Source organism: Sciurus vulgaris (assembly GCF_902686455.1).
Source record: "Sciurus vulgaris genome assembly, chromosome: 6".
In the NCBI taxonomy this organism is placed as follows: domain Eukaryota; kingdom Metazoa; phylum Chordata; class Mammalia; order Rodentia; family Sciuridae; genus Sciurus; species Sciurus vulgaris.
In genome coordinates this window covers 144,815,861-144,835,478 of record NC_136466.1, presented here as the reverse complement: position 1 = coordinate 144,835,478, position 19,618 = coordinate 144,815,861, and the positions used below count along the sequence as shown (strand labels likewise).

The window sequence follows — 19,618 nt, the reverse complement described above, 5'->3', positions numbered from 1 at the left end:
AACTCTCTTTTGGCAATTGATTAATTTACTGCAAGAGCCAATAAATCCTTAGACAGATGAGGAACAGATTGGAGGGGCGGAGCTTCTGTTTGGGGTCATTTTCTTTTGGAATGCTTTTAACACTTGGCCCATGGAGGATTCTGCTCTTTTGTTTTGTTAAATAGTTCAAGTTGACCATTTTGGGGGGCTGCACAGAAAGACCTGTCAGGCCAGCTGGAGGGAAGTGATTGGGGCGTCCTGGGCCCAGGCTTTTCATAGACCTGACACTCCTATGGAGAGCGTATTTCAAAATGCATTTCCTTAAAAGTAGTGCTGTATAAATGATAGATCAGGTCTGAGAGGGTGATCTGAGTGAAACGGGCTGTGGGAGGCATGGGAGAAAAGCCCCTCACTTGCCAAGGCCATCTTACATGTTGGGAAGAAAAACTGCCGCTTTCTTTGAAAAACTTGGAAGAGGTCCTGGTTGTGGCCCTGGCATGTCACTGCAAAGAACTTTTCTCTGGATAGTCATTAAAACACATGTGCTGCATCGCCTCCTGAGCGCTGACAGGCTGGGGCATTCAAGTTTTCGAAAAGAGGAATCCAAGGGAAGCTCTAGAGCAGCATTGTTCAGTAGAACTTTCTAGATGGTGGCAATGTTCTCTTTTTGAAAGGTGACCCAAATGGCAGTCACTAGCCCTGTGTGGAATGTAACTCACGTGATGGAATTTTTTCTTTCTTTTCTTTTTTTTTTCCCCTTGTGTGGTGCTGGGGTCGGAACCCAGGGCCTTGCAAATGCTAGGTAAGTGCTCTACTGCTGAGCTACACCCACAGCTCAAGAATTGAATTTTTAATTTTAAGTTTAAATAGCCACGTGAGGTAAGTGGATATTAGATTGGCCGGCATGTTCTGGACGGCTTTATGCTTTTTCTAAAGAACTCTTAGTTAATCCTCTTTGATTTTCACACTGCTGGTGAGGGATGGAGGTTTGGCAGATAGTCTGCTCCCAGTAGGGAAAAAAAATGAAGAAACCAAGACCCAGAGAAGTCAAATGAATGGCTCAAACCATGGACTAATTTATGCAGCAGAGCCAGGACTAGAGTCAGGGCCCTCCTGCCCTGACTCCCTCCTCTTACAGTCTTCAGAGCCTGGCTTTAGATGTTAATTAGACGTACTACTTAGCAGGGGACCCCAATCACAAAGCCAAGGCTTGCTTAACATCTGGAATCTTGGCTGTGGGCCATGTATTTAATCTTCTGCTTTAAAATCAAACAGGCTTAATGAGCAGTGAGAGTTGGGAAATCCCTCTGGGCCCTTAAATCCAAGGAGGGGTTTCTGGGGAACCAGAGGAAGTGGGCCAGACAGGTGGAGTCACTCCCCGCCTCTGGCCTCTCTCACATGGCTCTGTCTGCAGCAATTACAAGGAGGGAAGGTCCTGTGTTGACTTGGGGTCCTAGTTTCCTATCCTTAATTTGCTACAAAAAGGCCAGACCCCAGGACAAATGGCATACACCCAGATAATCCTGATTTTTATCAGTGCTTCTGGCAGCGTGTATCAGTGTGCTTTTAGCAGCAATATAAAACCAGAACCCTTTAATTGGCTCCAGCTCTTTCCTCGCCTCCTCTCATTCTTGTTATCCATCTCATGCTTGAGGATGATAAGAAAAGATGAGAGATCTTTCCATTTCTAAGAGGCACCTGTAGCCCCGTAGAAGATGACTCTGTGCTCAGGATACTGAGCCATGGAGCAGAGAGATCTGGGTTGAATCGTGAACACTTGCCAATGCTGTCGAATTCTCAGTAATCCTGGTGTAGATTAAATGCCAGACTGGCTTTCCCAGTGCCACCAGCAGGTGCTAACCACCGTGAGCCTCACCCACTGCCTAGATTATTCCAATGTGCTCAGAGGAGCAAAAGCAAGGCAAGATTGATACTGCTATTAAAGGATTGGCCAAATAGTTGAGAAAGATAAGAGAAAAAAAAACTTGCGACAAGTCAAAGCTACCCATATGCTTTCAAATTCTTAACAAAGTTCTGGATTACTAATCCTCAGAGTCTATCTACTAATCTACCTACCTGCCTACAGGAACCACAGTAGGTAACGGGGACATGACCTTAAAAACAAATCTCATAAAACCAAAAGCAACATCCATCTGCTGTTTCTTGATGGGGTGGTTGTAGAATTTACCATACATACCAGGCCACTTCTGAGAGTGAAAGGAGACACCAGTAATCACATTAGGATGTCCAGTTTAAAGTAGGATGGTCTAAGAATCACAGGGCAAGGTGAGCTGCTGCTGAGGGCCAGGCTGTGCCTGAGGTGGGGATACATAGGCACAGAAGGCTTGGCATCTTCTCTCAAGAAGCTCACAAGATGGTGATGGAGACAGGTGTGTAAGTACAGGCAGTCCTGCAGCGTGAGTGTGGAAATGGGTGTGAACGAGATGGCAGAGTGGGAGGATAATGGGAAGGGAAGAGAGGGGAAGCAGAGGCAAATTGTCCTGGGACTGTTAAATTTGCATCCACTGATTAGGAGGGACCTTTCAACCTTGCCCTTTTCAGGGTTATCTGTGTAGAATTTGGTTGAGTCACATGTTGGTGAGGACTGTGTATAACAAGATTCCTCCTTGAGAGCATTCTAGACCCACACCACTGTGCAGTCCAACATTAACTGTGGTTCACGGGGAGGGGAATACTCTAAATACATGAGTAATGAATTATAAAGGGTTCAGATGACTTGCCAGTTGTGAATGTAAAGTGGTTTTTTCTGAAGTCTGTCCTATGGTGTAAGTCAGGTCATGTAGGTTCTTTGTCTCTTCTCCTTCTTATATGGAGAACTGTCTAGTTCCACAGCAGGGATACAGGGGCATCTGTGTGTGTTCATCTGAGTGTACAGCTACTTCAAAACTTCAGTCTGTGAAAAAAAGTGGTTTTCTACATTTGTGGAAGAAGTTATTTAGACCAAAATTTCTCAGATCTAGTTTGAGATAAGCATTTTAAAGGTGTTCCATATGATTGAAATTTGTACTGAAGTTGACCAGAAGAAATTGAGTCTTCAGTCTTTCATTCCCCAAAGCTCTGGACCCCGTGGGCTGCAGCTGCGTCTGGCCTGTTCTTCAGTGCGTTGAAAGCCAGGCATGGTATAGTGTGTGGTTTCAACATCAGTCTTGGGCCTTTGGCTAAGAGGCATGGATGGGATTGGGCTGGGCCTGACTTGATGTGTTTTCCCTTCTCAGCTTCACCATTGAGATCATAATGATTTAAAAAATATTTTAAGGGGAAAATTCTCAGTCCTACCACCCAGTGCACCCAGTGTATTTTGTCCTTCCAAGTTTTTCCAGACCTCTGTCTGCATGCACACTTTTAAGAAGTGATTATATAATAGTGTGTCCTGATTTTATTTTCTTCTTCTTCTTTTTTTTTTTTTTTTTTTTTTTTTTTTTTTTTTTTTTTGCCATAAACTGAGATTAAGTTTAGGGTGAGTTTGTGTGACCCAAAAGATTGAAAGATAATGTCCTAAGTGTGGTCCCATCTTCATCCCAGTGAATCCTTAATGATGACTGAGGGAGATATCCCAGAAAGTGAACTGATGGGTTACTCTAATACTGGAGATTTATTGTTTTTGGGAATTTATTGTCTCATCTTCTCAATCTGGTCCATTTTTTTTCTTTTGCCAAGTTCAATGGAACACAAGCTTATGTCCCCCTAAAATCCGTACGCTGAAATCCTAACCCTGAAGGTGACGGTATTTGGAGGAGAGGGCCTTTGGTGTGACTAGGTATGAGGATGGACCCCCTCATTAATCAGATTAGTTCCCTTATGAAAACTGCCCAGGAGAGAGTCCTCATCCCCTTTACCATGTGAGGACACAGCAAAAAATACAGCCACGTTTGAAGAGGGCCCTTACCAAGTGCATTGGTACCTTGGTCTTGGATTTCCTAGCCTCTAGATCTGTGAGAAATAAACTTCAGTTGTTTGTAAACCACTTGGTTCGTGGCATTTTGTTATGGCCACCAAAACAGAATAAGACACCAAGTCACTTTTAGCTCACTGACATGTCTTCTATGGAACTGGTCAGAAAGACCAAGCTTTCCTTTGGCTGAGCCAAAGGAATGATTTAATTCCACCTGGAACCTTACATGAACATATCGTATGTCCCTTCCTCTTTTTCGCTCACCCATGAAATAAGCATACCTCTGACACAAAGCCTTTCTCCTTTTTCTTTCCTCCCTTCTGTCTGCTCCCACCCCTCCCAAAAGACTGCTGTGTTCATACCTGAGCAGCAAGCACTGGCTGAGAGCCTTTCCTCATCTTGTCTTTCTCCTCTGTTCTCGACTGTGGATAATAAGTCCCATCTTCCTGCCCCTGCTAGGGACCTAGTGCTATTAAACACCACCCATGCATCAAGGGCTTCTGCATACCCTTGCCACAGCTCTTCCAGCAGCTCTGTGAGATAGCTCTTTGTCCCATTTTACTAATGAGGAGCCTGCAAGTTGGAACTGAAGAAATGTGCCCAAGGACACAGACTCAGTACTGATAGGATCCATAACTGGCTCACTAAATCCCACCATTTTCCACTGGACTATGTTTGCCCCTGGCCCTCTTTGACACTTTCTAGGTACTGTGACAGAAAGGAAAAACATGCTACTCTAGGCACAGGGAATTTGGCAGAGTGCCATCTGCTGGGCAGAGATGGGACTCGATAGGATGCATCAGCTAGTTTCCTGGTGGTAACCATTGGCAGAGTTGGCTCATCCCAGGTGTTTGATTGCCTCATCAAATTCCTATGTGATACCCTCATGTGATTCTTAAACCCAACTGCTTGGAGTAACCTCTCAATGCCTGCTTCAACTTGCCTACCTCGGCTGTGTTGTATATTTTGGACTTGACACAGTTCCTTTTCCCAACTGAATTCATCCTCTCCAAAAATGTTTATTGAACACCTCCCATGCACTGAGTCCTATTTGATAAGAGACCACTGAATAGATTAAAGTTAAGTTTCTCAAACAAGGACTTCTGAGTCTGTAGAGATGCACAGGAATTTTTCAAGTTGTATTTGTTACAGTTATGTTTTTAATTCAATGATTACTAAAAAAATCTTCCTCTTTCAGAGCAATAATTTATAACTGAAAAGAGCAATAAAATAAGATTACATTTTCTTAAGTCAGTGTTATGCAAAATGAAGTCTGAATATATGATTGGGGTCTGATAATACATCATGGGATGGGGATGTGACTCAGTGGTAGAGCACATGTCTAGCATGCACAAGGCTCTTGTATTATTAATCTTTTTTTTAAAATTCTTTTAGTTGTAGAGGGACACAATACCTTTATTTTATTTATTTATTTTTATGTGGGGCTGAGGATCAAACCCAGTGCCTCACACATGCAAAGTTAATGCTCTACCACTGAGCCACAACTCCAGCCCCTGTTCTTACTTCTTTAAAATACAATCGTACATTACTCATATGAAAAACATAGGGTTAAATTATTTTTTTCTCCTACAAAAACATATTTCTATTTCATGATACATTCCAAAATAGCACCTAAACCCATGGAAGAACTAGAGTCTTTGAATTCAGGGCCCCAGCAGCATATTGGCCAATGGAAAAGCTGTTTCTAGGAAAGCAAGCCCTGGGTGTCCCATCACAACACAGAAGCTGTGTTCCTGCCTTGGGAGGATCTGCAGACACATGGACCACTCTCTATTCTTTGTGGCACTTTCCCAGCTACCGAGTATGGTCCCTCCATCCTCTCAGCCCTCGGGGGTTGTACACACCTCTGCGCTCGCTCCTCTACTTTGTCCGGCGTTCAGATAGTAGTCAAGAGTGATGTATGTTCAGAAGAATCGCTGGCTGAAGTTACACTGAGATCCCAAAGTGACGACTTAAACACTCCTTCCCTTTCCCAGCATCAGCAAAAGAGTGGCTTCTATTTTTGCCACAAAACAAGGCGGGTAGAGGAGAGTTGAATGCAGAAAGCTCCCAGCAACCAACAAATCGCCATCTAGTTAGGTACAGAAAAATTGCACATGAAACAGTCAGGCCATGCAAGGTCTCATTTTGCTTGACTACTGTTTTGTCTTCACTCTTGGACACTCTTCATCATTCATTTCCTCCCTGGAGTTGATTGTGTATTATGAATGTTTTGTTTACTGGTGAACTCAAATGAATCATACCCAGAAAAGTATGGGGTCTGGTAAGATCCAGACCTGCTTCCAATCCATTGGCCCTCGCTGGTCTCTGTAGAATGACCTGCTTCTATCAGTTTATCAAGAAATTGCACCCACCACACGACTGATGATAGAAGTGATGATAGACAAAGCGTCCTTTGTGGCGAGGCAAAGCTCTGGGAAGGAGCAGTGGCAAACTCAGCTCTTCCAGCCAGTGGCCAGGGACAAAGGACAGTGATGGGTTAAGTAACATCTTGACGGTCCCAGGGCATTCTGGTCCAGGCTGTTGACAGAGGGTGGGGACTTGGCAAGTTCGGTATAGAAAGCCTACCCAAAGCAGCTCCACCACCTTTTCCTTTGGAGCTGAGCTTCCCACTTTCTGCCCTGCCTGCCTCTTAGCTCTGCTCTTGGCAGTCCTCAGAGACTCCCACCACTGGTATGTGTGGTGTAAATGGTGCTCTCCTCACCTGGGAGAAGATGTCCTCACACACAGGTGGGTTCTGAGCTTTTTCCAGCTAAGGCTTTCCTAGCTCTGTGTGATGTTTCCTTAAATGTGTGGAAACTCACGGGGCAGCTCACCCAGGCCTCAGGGTGAGGCTCAGGGATGGATGGAGCCTTCTTAGCACAAGAGAAGCATTGGACTTCTGGTACTGTCCTGGCAGGTCAGCTTCCTGCTAACTGTCCTGTCTCGGGGTCAGAACCTCTCACCTCTGTGACTGAATGTTTTAGCTTCAAGGTCCTGGTATCACATTATAGTTCTACCATGTCCTCACTGTGTAGCCTTAGGTTAGTTAATTAGATGCCATTCAGTGTATTAACTATGGTCTGAATGTGCCCCTAAATTCTCATGTTGAAATCCTTATCCCCAGGTTATGGTATTGGGAGGTGGGGCCTTTTGGGGGATGACCAGGCCATGAGGAGGAACCCTCATCAGTGGAATTGGTGCTCTTATTAGAGTGACTCAAGGGAGCTCATTTGCATCTTCCACCATGTGAGGACACAGTTATAAGGTCTCATCTATGAACCAGAAAATGGGCCTCCCCAGACACTGAGTCTGCTGATGCCTTGATCTTAGACTTCCCAGCCTCCAAAACTATAAGAAATAAATCTCTGTTGTTTATAGGCCACCCCCACCTCTGGTGTTGTTACAGTAGCCTGAACAAATTAAGACAGTGTTTGTCTATAAATTGAAAGTAATGACTGTGCCTCCCACTCAGATACACCGAGGGCTAGACTGAAAGAAGGCTTGTGACGCTGTGGATGTGGCTGTGGACTAGCTCCCAGGTGAAACTGCAGAGGAGGGGCCTTTGGGGCGGGGGAGTCGTGTGCTTTCTCCTGTGTTCTCTCTGCTCCTCCTCTTGGCTCAGATCCAGGCAGGTATAGACAGCACCAGGTTCCAACCTCCCCTGGTCTTGGGCTCGGTTAGGCAGTAAGCTCCAGAACAAGTGTAATCCTGGCTGAATTTATGTATGATGCGCTGACTTTCACCTTTACTACGTCTACCTCTAAACAGAATTATAAACAGCTCACTGTTGACTGCAGATGAAAATTAGACCACCTTCCTTACCGGAGGGGCATGGGAGAGGACTTGGGTCCTGGAAGGAGGTGAGCTCCAGGCTCCCCAAGCCAGCACTTCTAGAGAAGGGGGAGGGGACGGCCTCAGGCTTCTGTGGGGGTCTGGCCAGCCGTCAGCACTCACCATTCCTGCTGTCGAGCATCTGTCTGCCTTGGCCTGAGGAAGCAAAGTCCTGCCAAGAGGAAATGAGGAGAGTGGAGATCAAAATGAGGGACTCTCACATGTAAATGTGTTCAGTTATTTCTTGGGGGTGGGGCAGAAGAATGTGAGCCTCCAGCAGTACTGAAGCCATCTCCCTCTTTTATCACCCTGAGGAATGGCTAAGTGTTACTTCTCTGAATTTTTGGTATTTTATGTAACAAATTTGTGTCAACTCCCTGGAATAAGGAAACAAAAATGTCTTTTGTTTTCAGGCCCCAAGGTTTATGTGGGGTCTCTAGGGAAAGAGAAGGAACTACCCAGCAAGAATGCTTAGATTGTTTTACTTATTAATTTTCTTTAAAACACAACTCCAGGGCTGGGGTTGTAGCTCAGTGGTAGAGCACTTGCCTCTCACTGGTGAGGCACTGGGTTTGATCCTCAGCACTGCATAAAAGTAAGTAAAGCTATTGTGTCCATCTATAACTAAAAAATGTTTTTTAAACACATTTTCATAAATGTGAATACTTACTATTCCTGTTATAAGGTAGATTAATGGGATTTTTTTCTAATTTTGTCTGAACACTGTATGTTGCTGGTTTAGGAAAGAGGAAGGCAATGCAAGAAATGACGTTCCTAAAAACTTTGTTCTTGCCAAGCATTTAAATATTCATTTAGGTCAACAGCTTATAGGAGTGGGTGACTTGAAATGAGATAGTGTTAGTGGATCTTGATTTTTGCCTGTTTCAAATTCAAGAAGTGAATATTTCTCCTTAATCAATTTTTAGTAGCTAGTAAGGGACAGATAATGTTAGGGAATCCACATCTGTCGTCCTAGGATTTTTTTTTAAACAACTCTGTTGATATAAAATTATTATACATACAATTTATGCATGGAAAGTATATAATTAAATGTCTTTTAATGTAGTCATGGTTATGCAAACATAACTACTAATTTTAGAACATTTATATCACCCCCAAAAGAAACCCTATGTACTAGAAGCATGTATTAGTTAGCTTTCCATCACTATAACAAGAGATGCTACTTGCAGAGTAATGAGAGGCTTATTTTGGCTCATGATTCTGGAGACTCAATTGTATAATTGGGCAGGCCCGTTAGTTTGCACCTATGGCAAGGTAGCACATCATGTCAGGAGTATGTGTTTGAGCAAACAACTCATATCATGATCCAGGAAGCAGAAAGAGTCAGGACCAACCAAGGTCCCATAATTCCCAATAGTGGTACCCGGAGGCCAAACCTTTAATTCACAGGTCTTTGGGGATATTCCACAACCAGATAATAACACAGGCATTCCCTATTTCTCCCCGGTGTCCCCATCCCTGGCAACCACTAATCTACTTTCTGTTGCTATTTCCTTTTCTGAATAGTTCTTATAAATGAAATCATGCAATATGTGGTGTTTTGTGACTGACTTCTTTAACTTAGCATGTTTTCAAAGTTCATCCATGTTGGAGTATATATCAGTACTTCATTTATTTTTTCACCAAATAGTCCAATGTCTGAATACACCACATTTTATTTATAGTCTCATCAGTGATGGGTATTTGGGTTGGTTCTACTTTGAGGCTATTATGGATAATACTGCTATGAACATTCATTTACAAGTTTTTCGTGAGGACATATGCTTTTTTTTTTCTTGGGTGTATTTTACATTCTCACCAGCAATGCACAAGGGTTTCAGTTTCTCTACATCTTCACTGATGCTTAACTTATAGTCATCCTAGTGGCTCTGAAGAGGTATCTCATTGTGGCTTTGGTGTGCATTTCCTAATGACTAATAATGTTGAGCATCCTGCCATGTGCTTATTGTCAATTTGTCTACCTCCTTGGAAAAACATCTCTTCAAACCCTTAGCCTTTTGGGGGGGGGTTGTCTGTAGATTATTGAGTTATTAGCATTTTTAAATATATCTATGTCTACATCTCTCTCTCTCTTTCTCTCTCTCTCTCTCTCTCTCTTTCTCTCTCTCTCTCTCTCTCCCTCTCTCTCCCTCTCCACACACACACACACACACACACACACACACACACACACACACACACTCATATAGATATTTTGTACTGGGATTGAACCCACCAGCACTTAACCACTGAGCCACATCCCCAGGCCTGGCTTTGAGCTTGTGCCACTGCGCCCAGCTCAATATATTCTTAGGGATTCCCTTATCAGACACGATCTGCAAATATTTTCTCCGACCCTGTGGGTTGTCTTTTTCTTCTTCTTGATGATGTCCCTTGAAGAACAAAAGTTTTTTTCGTTTCAAGGAAGTCCAACTTACTCTTTTGTCCCTTGTTTTGGTTTTGTATCTAAGAGGCTTCTGCATAACCTGAGCTCATGAAGATTTACCTTTATGTTTTCTTCTAAGGTTTTATAGTTTCAACTCTTAAATTTAGGTATGATCCATTTTGTGTTCATTTTTGTGTATGATGTGAGGAAGGGGTCCAATTTAATTCCTCTATGTGGGAGTTTCCAGTTGTTTCAGCAATATTTGTGAAAAGGATAGGAGAAAATATTTGTAAATCATGTATCTGATTAGGAATTTGCATGGGGGGGAACTCCTACAACTCAATAATTAAATATTACAAATGTGTGTTTTAATGAGTCAAATGCAAATAAAATCAAATCAGCAAAATACAGCAAAATAATAACAATAAGTCTTTATCATGATGTATTGATTCAACATTGAGTTATGCCATTTCTTATAATCTTGATTATTAATAAGAACTTACCATATCTACGGATTACAAATTCATCTGGGCCAATTTAAAGAAACCAGCCGCAAACGTTAAAACCAAAGAAAAGTTTATTTAGTCAGTAGTCATTTAATAAACAAACATTTATTGAGTTCTTGCTGTAGGCATGGTTGATCATGGTTAATGCCAAAGAAATAAAATAGATTTCTATCATCCTAGGGCCTTTAAAATGAACCAGTATTTGTAAATATGCCAATATATCACCTGAGAAAACATAAATATTGTTGTCATAACCTACTAGGTGAGAGTGGAATCTTGAGTCCAGATAGTTTAACATAAGGATGGTGCATATCATTGGAAAGGATAAGGAATTCTGGGAACAATTACACAGAATAAGGCTGAAGTTATAATTAAGCATTTGAAAAGAAGCAGCCCGTTTAAATGTTGCTGCTTGTCTTTCAAATTAGCCTATAAAATGATGCAAGTGAGTCTGCTTTTGCCTAAGGGGGAAGGCTGGTGTATACAGCAGCATGCCTTTCTCTGGTCTTTTTTTAAGAGTTAAAGCAAGGCAGAGCAAACCTGTTACTCTCTTGCAGTGTTCTCCTTTAAACTTATCTCTTTTCCCTTCTCTATCCAAATCTAAAGGATGCTGGGATTGCTTTCTAAGTCTGCTAATGGAATCTTCCTCCTTTGGGGTTGAATCCAGTCTACCACTGGAAGATGTCTGCATTCGTCAGTCGGGCCCCAGCTAGACACCATGAAATATAATACAGATAGCTTCACGCTGGCCATCTACATTTTCTTCTTCCATGCAAAAGTATCTTGTCCGGACAGAGTTCTGCCTTCCTGATGAGAAATTCTCAGGCAGAGGAAGGGTGCCTTCTGTGATGTGGATTTGTGGCAACATTGATTGATCCGTCACATTTCTGATGACTTGGAAAATCTTAGAACGAGGCATTCATTGTCCAGAGGTCATGGCACATCTGCTACAGGTTGACCACCTTCCTCCCTGGACTTTGGAAGTGTAGGGAAAGTTTGTTTATTGTTATTTATTATTAGCTTTCCCAGGAGAGTGCAGTTATACATCACCCCGCTATTTTAAATCAGCTCCCCTTCCCCAACTCTTGGCTAACTCCAGTGATTCCTTCTTGGTTTGTAAAATTGAGGTGATTTTTACTGAGATTCTTCGGGTCAAACATTCCTCATGTGACCAATATCTAATTAGTTTGGTTTTTCCAATGATTTCAGAAATCTAAGAAGTTACTGACAATATCTAGAACAGAACTAGTTACCATAGTGCATGTCTGTAATCCCAAATGCTCGGGAGGCTGAGGCAGAAGAATCACAAGTTCAAAGCCAGCCTCAGCAACTTTCTGAGGTGCTAAGCAACTTAGCAAGACCCTGTCTCAAAATAAAATTTTAAAAGGGTCAGAGATGTGGCTCAGTGTTAAAGTACCCCTGAGTTCAACCCCCAGGTAGGAAGGTACTTAAGTAAGTAAATAAATAAATAAATAATCTAGAACAGAATATCTGGACTGACTTTTCTACATTTGTAAAATCTGATCTGCAGTGAGAATTATATTGTGTTTTTATGTCTAGCTTGAGAGTTAGACAAATTCTAGGTAGAATTTTGGGTTAGTGAAAGTTTATAATCATATGCAAAGAGAAATGAGACAAGATCAACCTAAAGGGGTAATTTTGTTACAGTGGATAATTGTTTCATTGGTAGTTTTGTCATGATGACCTCTTAACATTTTAAGTGACCTTGCTCCTTACCTGTCTTAGCTTCAGCTACCTCAACAAAATACTGCAGAAAGCATGGCTGAAACAGCAGATGGTTCTGGAAGCTGGGAGTTTCAAACTCAAGGTGTTGGCATGACTGGTTTCTGATGGCTTCTCTTGCTGGCTGTGGAGACCTTTTCACTGTGTCCTCACATGGGAGGGAGGGGGCAAACCATCTCTCCAGTGTCTCCACCTACAAGGACGCCAACCCCCCACCAGGGTCCCGACCTCCCAACCTCATCTAAACCTACTTACCCCTTTAAGGTCCCATCTCCAAATACTATCACTCTGGAGGTCAGGGCTTCAACGTGGGGGACACTGTCCACAGTGCTACCCTTTGCGTTCTTCTTATCATAAATGTCGCCAGTGCTCCAGACGGTGTGCCTGCCAAGGTTATCATTCATTTTCTTTAAGAAACCTACTCAAGCCTGGCACAGTGGCACACGCCTGAGGCTGAGGCAGGAGGATCTCGAGTTCAAAGCCAGCCTCAGCAACTTAGCGAGGCCCTAAGCAACTCAGTGAGACCCTGTCTCCAAATCAAATATGAAATAGGGCTGGAGATGTGGCTCAGTGGTTGAGTGCCCCTGAGTTCAATGCCCAGTACCAAAAAAAAAAAAAAAACAAAAACAAAAACAAAAAATCCAAAACCTACTTAAAGCCTCACAGTATGGAACTTCAGGCTGAACTCATCCGTTTCCTGTGAGGAGGAAATGAGAATTATATTGTGAAGTATAATATTCTCTGTGTCTGGTGTTCCATGCTTTATGAATGAAGAACATCACGTTCATTTAGTTGCATTTTGTTACTTAATCCTTGCCCCACTTCCAATATTGAAGGCGTAAAATAAAGGTATCAGGTAAATACAAATTGAGTGACATCCTTAGCCTTTGTGGAGATTGATATCTATTTAAGACTCATGAAGATATTCTGTATTTCATTCCATTTTATTTTACTTTGGTTCGATCCTTATTACCATTTAAATCCAAGTAAAATTCAGGAATGAGAGTTGTAAGAGTGCTAATTTAGGGAGCAGAGGCATATGGTTTGAGATACTTCTTGCTACCAGTTTGACTTTTCTATGCAGATTGAAAAGAATAAGAATATTTTCTTTTACCATATGTAGTGGAATATAAGCCCCATACCTAAGAGAGAAGACCTACAAGTAGTTTTTGGCCAACATGAGTAGAAGTGAAATAGTATATCTAGTATACAGATAGGATGTAAGCTGGTGTCCCAATGATGACACAAAGATATATGTGCAATAGTCAGGCCTGTCTCTAATCTTTGATTAGTTTAATTCACATACATGTGTGAAGTCACATTAAAATTTAAATATTGATTTTTAATTTTTCTTTCCCTACTCATGTAGGCTATGCAACAAATTTACTCAAACTCAGAACTACATTTTGAGTCATCTAAGTACATTTTCCAGGCATATCACCTCCACTTCCATCTTTATTATTTGAAAGACAGTGGTTTTTATATCCTTGTCCACTGGGTGTTTAATCCAAGACCACATGCATCCATTCACATAACCCTGCCATCATTCCTCCATCCTATAATTGCAAATCGCTTACATATATTTATATTTATGTATATGTTTATTATGTGTCAAACATTGCCAGAGATGCTTTCCCTGCATCAACTTATTTACTCCTCAAGGAACGTCATGAGAGAGATTTCTTTGTTGTCTCATTTTACTAAGGGAACTAAGGTCCAGAGAGATCAGGAAACTTGCTCGAAGTCACACAGCTCACAAAAGAGCCAAGATTCAAGTGCAGCTATGGAGCTCCAGTATTCTTGCTTCTAACCACCCTACTGCTCTGCCACAAGGAAATCCAGCGCTTACAGTTATGAGATTATTTCCCCTAGGGGTAATTGTTAAATTTAACATTAAATTCATTTCCTGCCTTTATTTTAAACCAATTCTTACTAAGCATCTAAAAGTTGCATTGATCGACTCTGAGATAACTATGTCTTCTCCAAACAGTAGTTCATCATCCAAATTAGTCGAGAGGTTCATTGTATAATTTGTACAGATTCAAATATAAAATAATCCCTTTCTTATGAAAATAATTTTAGGAAAGAAAAAAAACAGAACCTTGTATTTGTGCCTGTAGTGGCACATAAGCACAGTCCATTGATGAAGCTTGCATAGGCCAGCTGTACTATTCCTGGACCAGCTACTGGTCCCTGGGCACTGTATTAGACTGTGTGGCTTACATTACCTGGCTTTCTTTTCTCCCTATAAGGAAAGTAGCCTTGTCCTCATCTTGTAGCTGAGTAAAATCAAGCTCAGAGTAGGAGAAAATTGCCCGGTACAGATTTAGAGCTTGCCACAGGCAGCATTGAGATTTCAGCCTTTGTGTGGCCAACTCTGAAGCTCCCGCTCTGCAGAGGACACCATATGGACTCCTGGGCATAAAGCACTGGGCTTAGAAGGCTCTGCCTTACAGCATGTGGGCACTGCATTACCCACACCAGCTGGCGTCCACTGGCCTACTTCTTTTCATTTCTCTGCTTTCTTCCCTGCTGAGCCTGCCCAGGGCTTTTGGCTGCAAACCGCAGAAATTCCCGTAGCTAGTTTAAGCAGAAAGGGGTATGTTAAAGGACATTAATTTAGTGGTTCACAGAACTTCTGGGAAGGACCAAGAATCAGACTCAAATGTTATGGAGCCAAGAAAAGAGCCCAGACCATACTGGGGGACTATTTTAGCAGAAAACCACGCTACCTATCCTTGGGTCTTCAGGAAGAAATGCCAGAACTATGACTCTTATCCACAGTGCTTGTCAGAAGGCCTGGGTCACGCCTGCCTCCTGTCACTCACCTCTGCGTGCAGGCCATGCTGGGATACGTGACTGGTGAATATGAGCTCACATGCCTGAGTCCTGGTCACAAGGGAGTATGGGAGAGATGGGGTTGTGTGGGGTTTTGTTTGTTTTTCAGATTTTCCACTAAATGGGGATCAAGGAAAGCAGTTTTCAGCGTCTCCTACAACAAACCCCCGTCTTAGCACTAACCTTGGCTCCACCTCATGCAATCAAATGCTGTCTTAGTTCATTTGAGCTGCTGTGACAACTTACCATAAACCCAGTGGTTTATAAATGAGAGAAATTTCTCAGGGCTCTGGAAGTTGGGAAGTTCACAATCAAGACACCAACAAACAGATTTGGTGTCTAGGGCCCATTTCCTATTTCAGAGACAGCTGTTGCCTCCACACGTGGAGGGACCAGGTGGCACATCTGTAAGGGCACCAGTTCCATTCATGAGGGCTCTGCCATGATCCCGGAATTGCCTCTCAAAAGCCTGTCTCCTAATACCGTCTCCTGGGGTTTACAATTCCAACATCTGTCGGGGAGAGGCTGGGGGACACAAATATTCTACCACAGTAAATGGGTAGTTTGGTGCCTTGATGTCCTTGGTGGATACAGACTGAACTGCTGAGTGACATATGCCTGTCTGAGGTGCCCAGACCCCACAGTTCAATGGCTAGGAAAGGTCTTCCTTGCTTCTGGCTCTCCTTCTCCTCCTGTAGCTAGAACAGGCTGCAGTGGGACCAACCAGATGGTCCTACCTGGAAAACTACTTAACTACTCAGAGGAAACGAGAAATCCTAAATCTTGGCTAGCAGCTGTGAATGTCTCAAGTGTGTAAAAGGAAGACCTTCACACATTCACGCCATCAGGAATACCTGTGGAGAGGAGCATTCTACTCCGGCCACTTAGGAAAGTAAACAACTGTCCCCAAATTTACCTAGTGTTACCAAGGGAACCTGTATAGGGACCTGTGGTCTGATCTCCCGTGGCATGTTGTGATTGGGTTAAAAGTCTATAAAATGTGTGGTTTTTCCTGCAATAAATGAGATTGCAGGTTGCTCACCACAAGCCTGCTTTTACCAATTCCCGGGGTCTGAGTTTTGACTCCGTGGGCTCTTACCTATGCCTGAGATAGCTTGGCACCTGCTACATCACCCCATGGAGGTGCCTCTCTAACAGGACTATATTTTCTGAAGTCGTCTTTTTTGTTTTGTTTTTTAATGGAGGAAGCCTTTCTTCTGAGCCTGGTGTACAAATTGGAGCTCATTCAGTAAGGAACATGAGTTTCTATTGCCAAATTTCTCTCTTGTCGTTTTATCCTCTGGGTCCCTGTCCTGAGCACAAAAAGTAAAAGTCACAAGCAAGCAACAGTTTAACATCTTTCTTATTTATAAGAAAAACCTTGAATCCTTTAGCCTTTAGACTTTCAGTTGCTTTTGAGAAGGGTATCAGTGTAGACCTGTATCAGTCAGCCTTTTCCATTGTGACCAAAGTAAACCTAAGAACAACTTGGAGAAAGGCAGTTTTATTGACTCATAGTTTCATGGGTCTCAGTCCATAGGAAGGCAAGTCCATTGCATCATGGCGGAAGGCCATGGCGAGGAAGTCGCTCACCTCGGGATAGCCAGAAAGCAGAAAGAGAGGTGGGGGGAGCCAGAAGGGCGAGATATGAATCCCTAAGGACACACCTCCAAAGATCTACTTCCTCCGGCCATGCCCCACCTGCCTACAGGTGCCACCCAGTAGAGTAGTCTTTTCAAGTTATCAATCCATCCAATGGGTCAGTACACTGATTAGGTTATAGTTCTCATGATCACCTCTGCAATAACGTAGGAGTTTGGGGAGACACCTCATATCCAAACCAAAACAAGAACCAAGAGCTGAAAATAATAGACTTGAAGGAAATATGTTGATTAGAAAAATAGAAAAAAGGAAGAGCATGAGCCTAAGAGTCAACCAATGGTCTGCCTGTTGACTGGGTGACTTCAGGCAAGTATATTCATACTGGACTTATTACTTCTCTATAGTATAAACAGGAAAAAAATTACAGATGCCAAGACCCTAAGACTTACGGTAAAAATTAAATGCCCAAACTCTGGCCAGTGTCTAGTGCATAATTTTATAATGTTAACCTCTTGACCTTTTGAGAAACCACAACCCCCTGGGCTGGGGCCAGCCCCACCTTAGGTTTCTATCTCTCAGGTTGGTAATTACATGGGTAGTTTGCAACATCAGGTGAATAAGCAGATCAAAGTTTAAATAATTCAAAATGGGTAGGGGAAGAAAACAGATCTGTTTCTTTAACATCCTTGTTCATTATGACTGGAGTTTAGAGCTTATAACAATATTGGAAATAAAGTCATTAGGAAGGATTATAGTTGGCATTTATTTTCTGATTACCTTACAGTCTTGACTCTGCCCAGAGCTTGCAATATATGTTTGAATTTTCCTTCAGGGTTCATTTAGCAGCAACAAGGAGTGAAGTCATTTGCATTTTAATTGGGTCATTCTCCATCCTCTCCCCCCTCCCCTAAGCAGTCTCTCTCTACCACTGAGCTGGTGCCAGATGTCACTCCCTGCATCTCTGTGACTTGAATGTAAATGCCTGTGACTCTACAGTGGCTACTGTCCCAGGCACGTAGTGTGTAAAAGCCATGCAATCCCAGAATTAAAAAGCTAGGACAAGTGGCACATGCCCATGCAGCTCCAACACAGCAAAAGTTCGGAGTTTTTAAAATTTAGAATTACTAGCAGCAAAAGTTTATTACATTTTCATTCCCAATGAGTCAGCCTCAAGACTTCCTAACAGGAGGATCTCCTGCTGAAAAAGACAATCTTACAAGTCGGTGATGCGTGTCTCGGAAGACACCTTTCAAAGTTTCGGAGGACAAACATAAATGTGAGAAAGGGTGATCCCAGATGACACCCAGTGCCATGGACTCTCCTTCGATGAAGAAACCCAGGCAGCTGTCATGGCAAAGGTGGCTTCTTTTGCTCCAGCTGGAGTTTTATTGAAATCAAGGCTACACTGTGCACGCATGGTCACTTCCCACCCAGAACTGACACAGAAAGCTGGTGAAGCAGACCTGAATTCTGTCCAGCAGCCTCCGTGACTCTGACATTACTGTGCTTGTCGGGAGCAGAGGCGGCATGAAATATTTACAGGAAGCCTGGTGGGAATGAGTGTATCCAGAGGTTCAGCAGAATGTAGGGCATGGGGAAAGCCGGAAGTGGTGGGAACTTACCTGGTTGTTCCCGAAAGAGGCACAATCTTTGAGATGCACTGCTGTCTCTTTTGGAAGCTCTGGGGGCAGGGAGGTCTTCAACAACTTTACCTTCCCCAAAAACAAGGAGGAGGGTGTTGGTTGTTGCAGTGGTAGGAGTATTGGGGACAGTTGGTGCCCATCCTCCTGTGACCTGTATACCCTAGGGAAACGTCTCTCACCTGACTTCCCAGCTGCTGTTAGATTGCTGCTGTCACATACAGGCACAGGCTGTGGAGATGCCGTGTCACCTACCCTTGGTCCTTACTGGGTCAGATTTACCTTGTGGCCTCCCTTATCCTTAACCAGTCACAGATCTCCTATGCCAGTGTCTCCATAGAGGCAATGAACCACGAGGCCCAGGGTCTCCTATATTCCTTGCTACTGGTCCCCTGGGCTCTGGGCCAATGTAACCGTCTTTGTTTTGTATTCAGACACTTGGGCCTGGAAGCACCCAAATTCTGTAGAAAGTCTAACTCCCTCCCCAGAGAGGAGGCCGTTTCTGGGTTTGTCTGCAAACACCCCGAAGACTTCTGAGGATACCCTTTTGCTCTAGCTACAGGCCAGAGAGTTTCAGAGTTCCTGGGGCTGAGGTTGTGAGAGCAAGGGAATTCTGCTTGTGTGTTAGTTACTTGTCGTTGTAGTTATTTCAACATTTATCCTGTGTAGAGTCGAATATTCTTCTCTGAGGAGTTTTTGTGCAGGTAAGTTAATGAGTGCTTGGCCCTTCTTCCTCTGAGCTTCTCCTGTTTCCATTCTTCAGGGGGGAAGATTTCCTTTGTATGGTGCACCCTCAGACCAGGGCTTTGCTCACAAACCCTTCATGTGGAGACTTTCGTTTTGGGGGGAGCATTTTTTGGAGGTCAATTTGTCAGGGGCTGTGGTTATCAGGACGTGTGTTTTGGGGGATCATGGGAGAGAGCATGGGGGTATGGGGCTTCATATGTGTTCCACAAATATTCATGAAGTCTAAATATTGAATCCATTGAAGGCAGACAACCGTTTGAGGCTTTTTAATGCTGGAATTTCATTTACCTTTTTCCCACCCCACTCTAGACGTTTGTTAGATTTAGACCACTGTGTTTGTAAAATGCAAGGCCTTCCCCATTAGTGCCTCCTAGAGCAGGTCACTGGAATCCGTTGTGCCCTGTCTGGGACAAGCCCATCCCACTGTCCT

The 19,618-nt window shown here is 43.2% G+C and overlaps 1 protein-coding gene and 1 long non-coding RNA gene across 10 annotated transcripts in view; one reads left to right on the top strand and one right to left on the bottom strand.

Annotated features, from left to right (window-relative positions):
* Window positions 1-19,618, top strand: part of PDZD2 (PDZ domain containing 2) — a 373,385-nt gene that overhangs the window by 198,551 nt on the left and 155,216 nt on the right. The window lies entirely within an intron of this gene.
* On the bottom strand, window positions 1,738-18,497 carry LOC306663892. Its single transcript, XR_013764576.1, has 2 exons — window positions 9,901-18,497; window positions 1,738-9,822 (listed from the first exon to the last, which is right to left on the bottom strand). It is a non-coding gene; the product is annotated as an uncharacterized lncRNA (long non-coding RNA).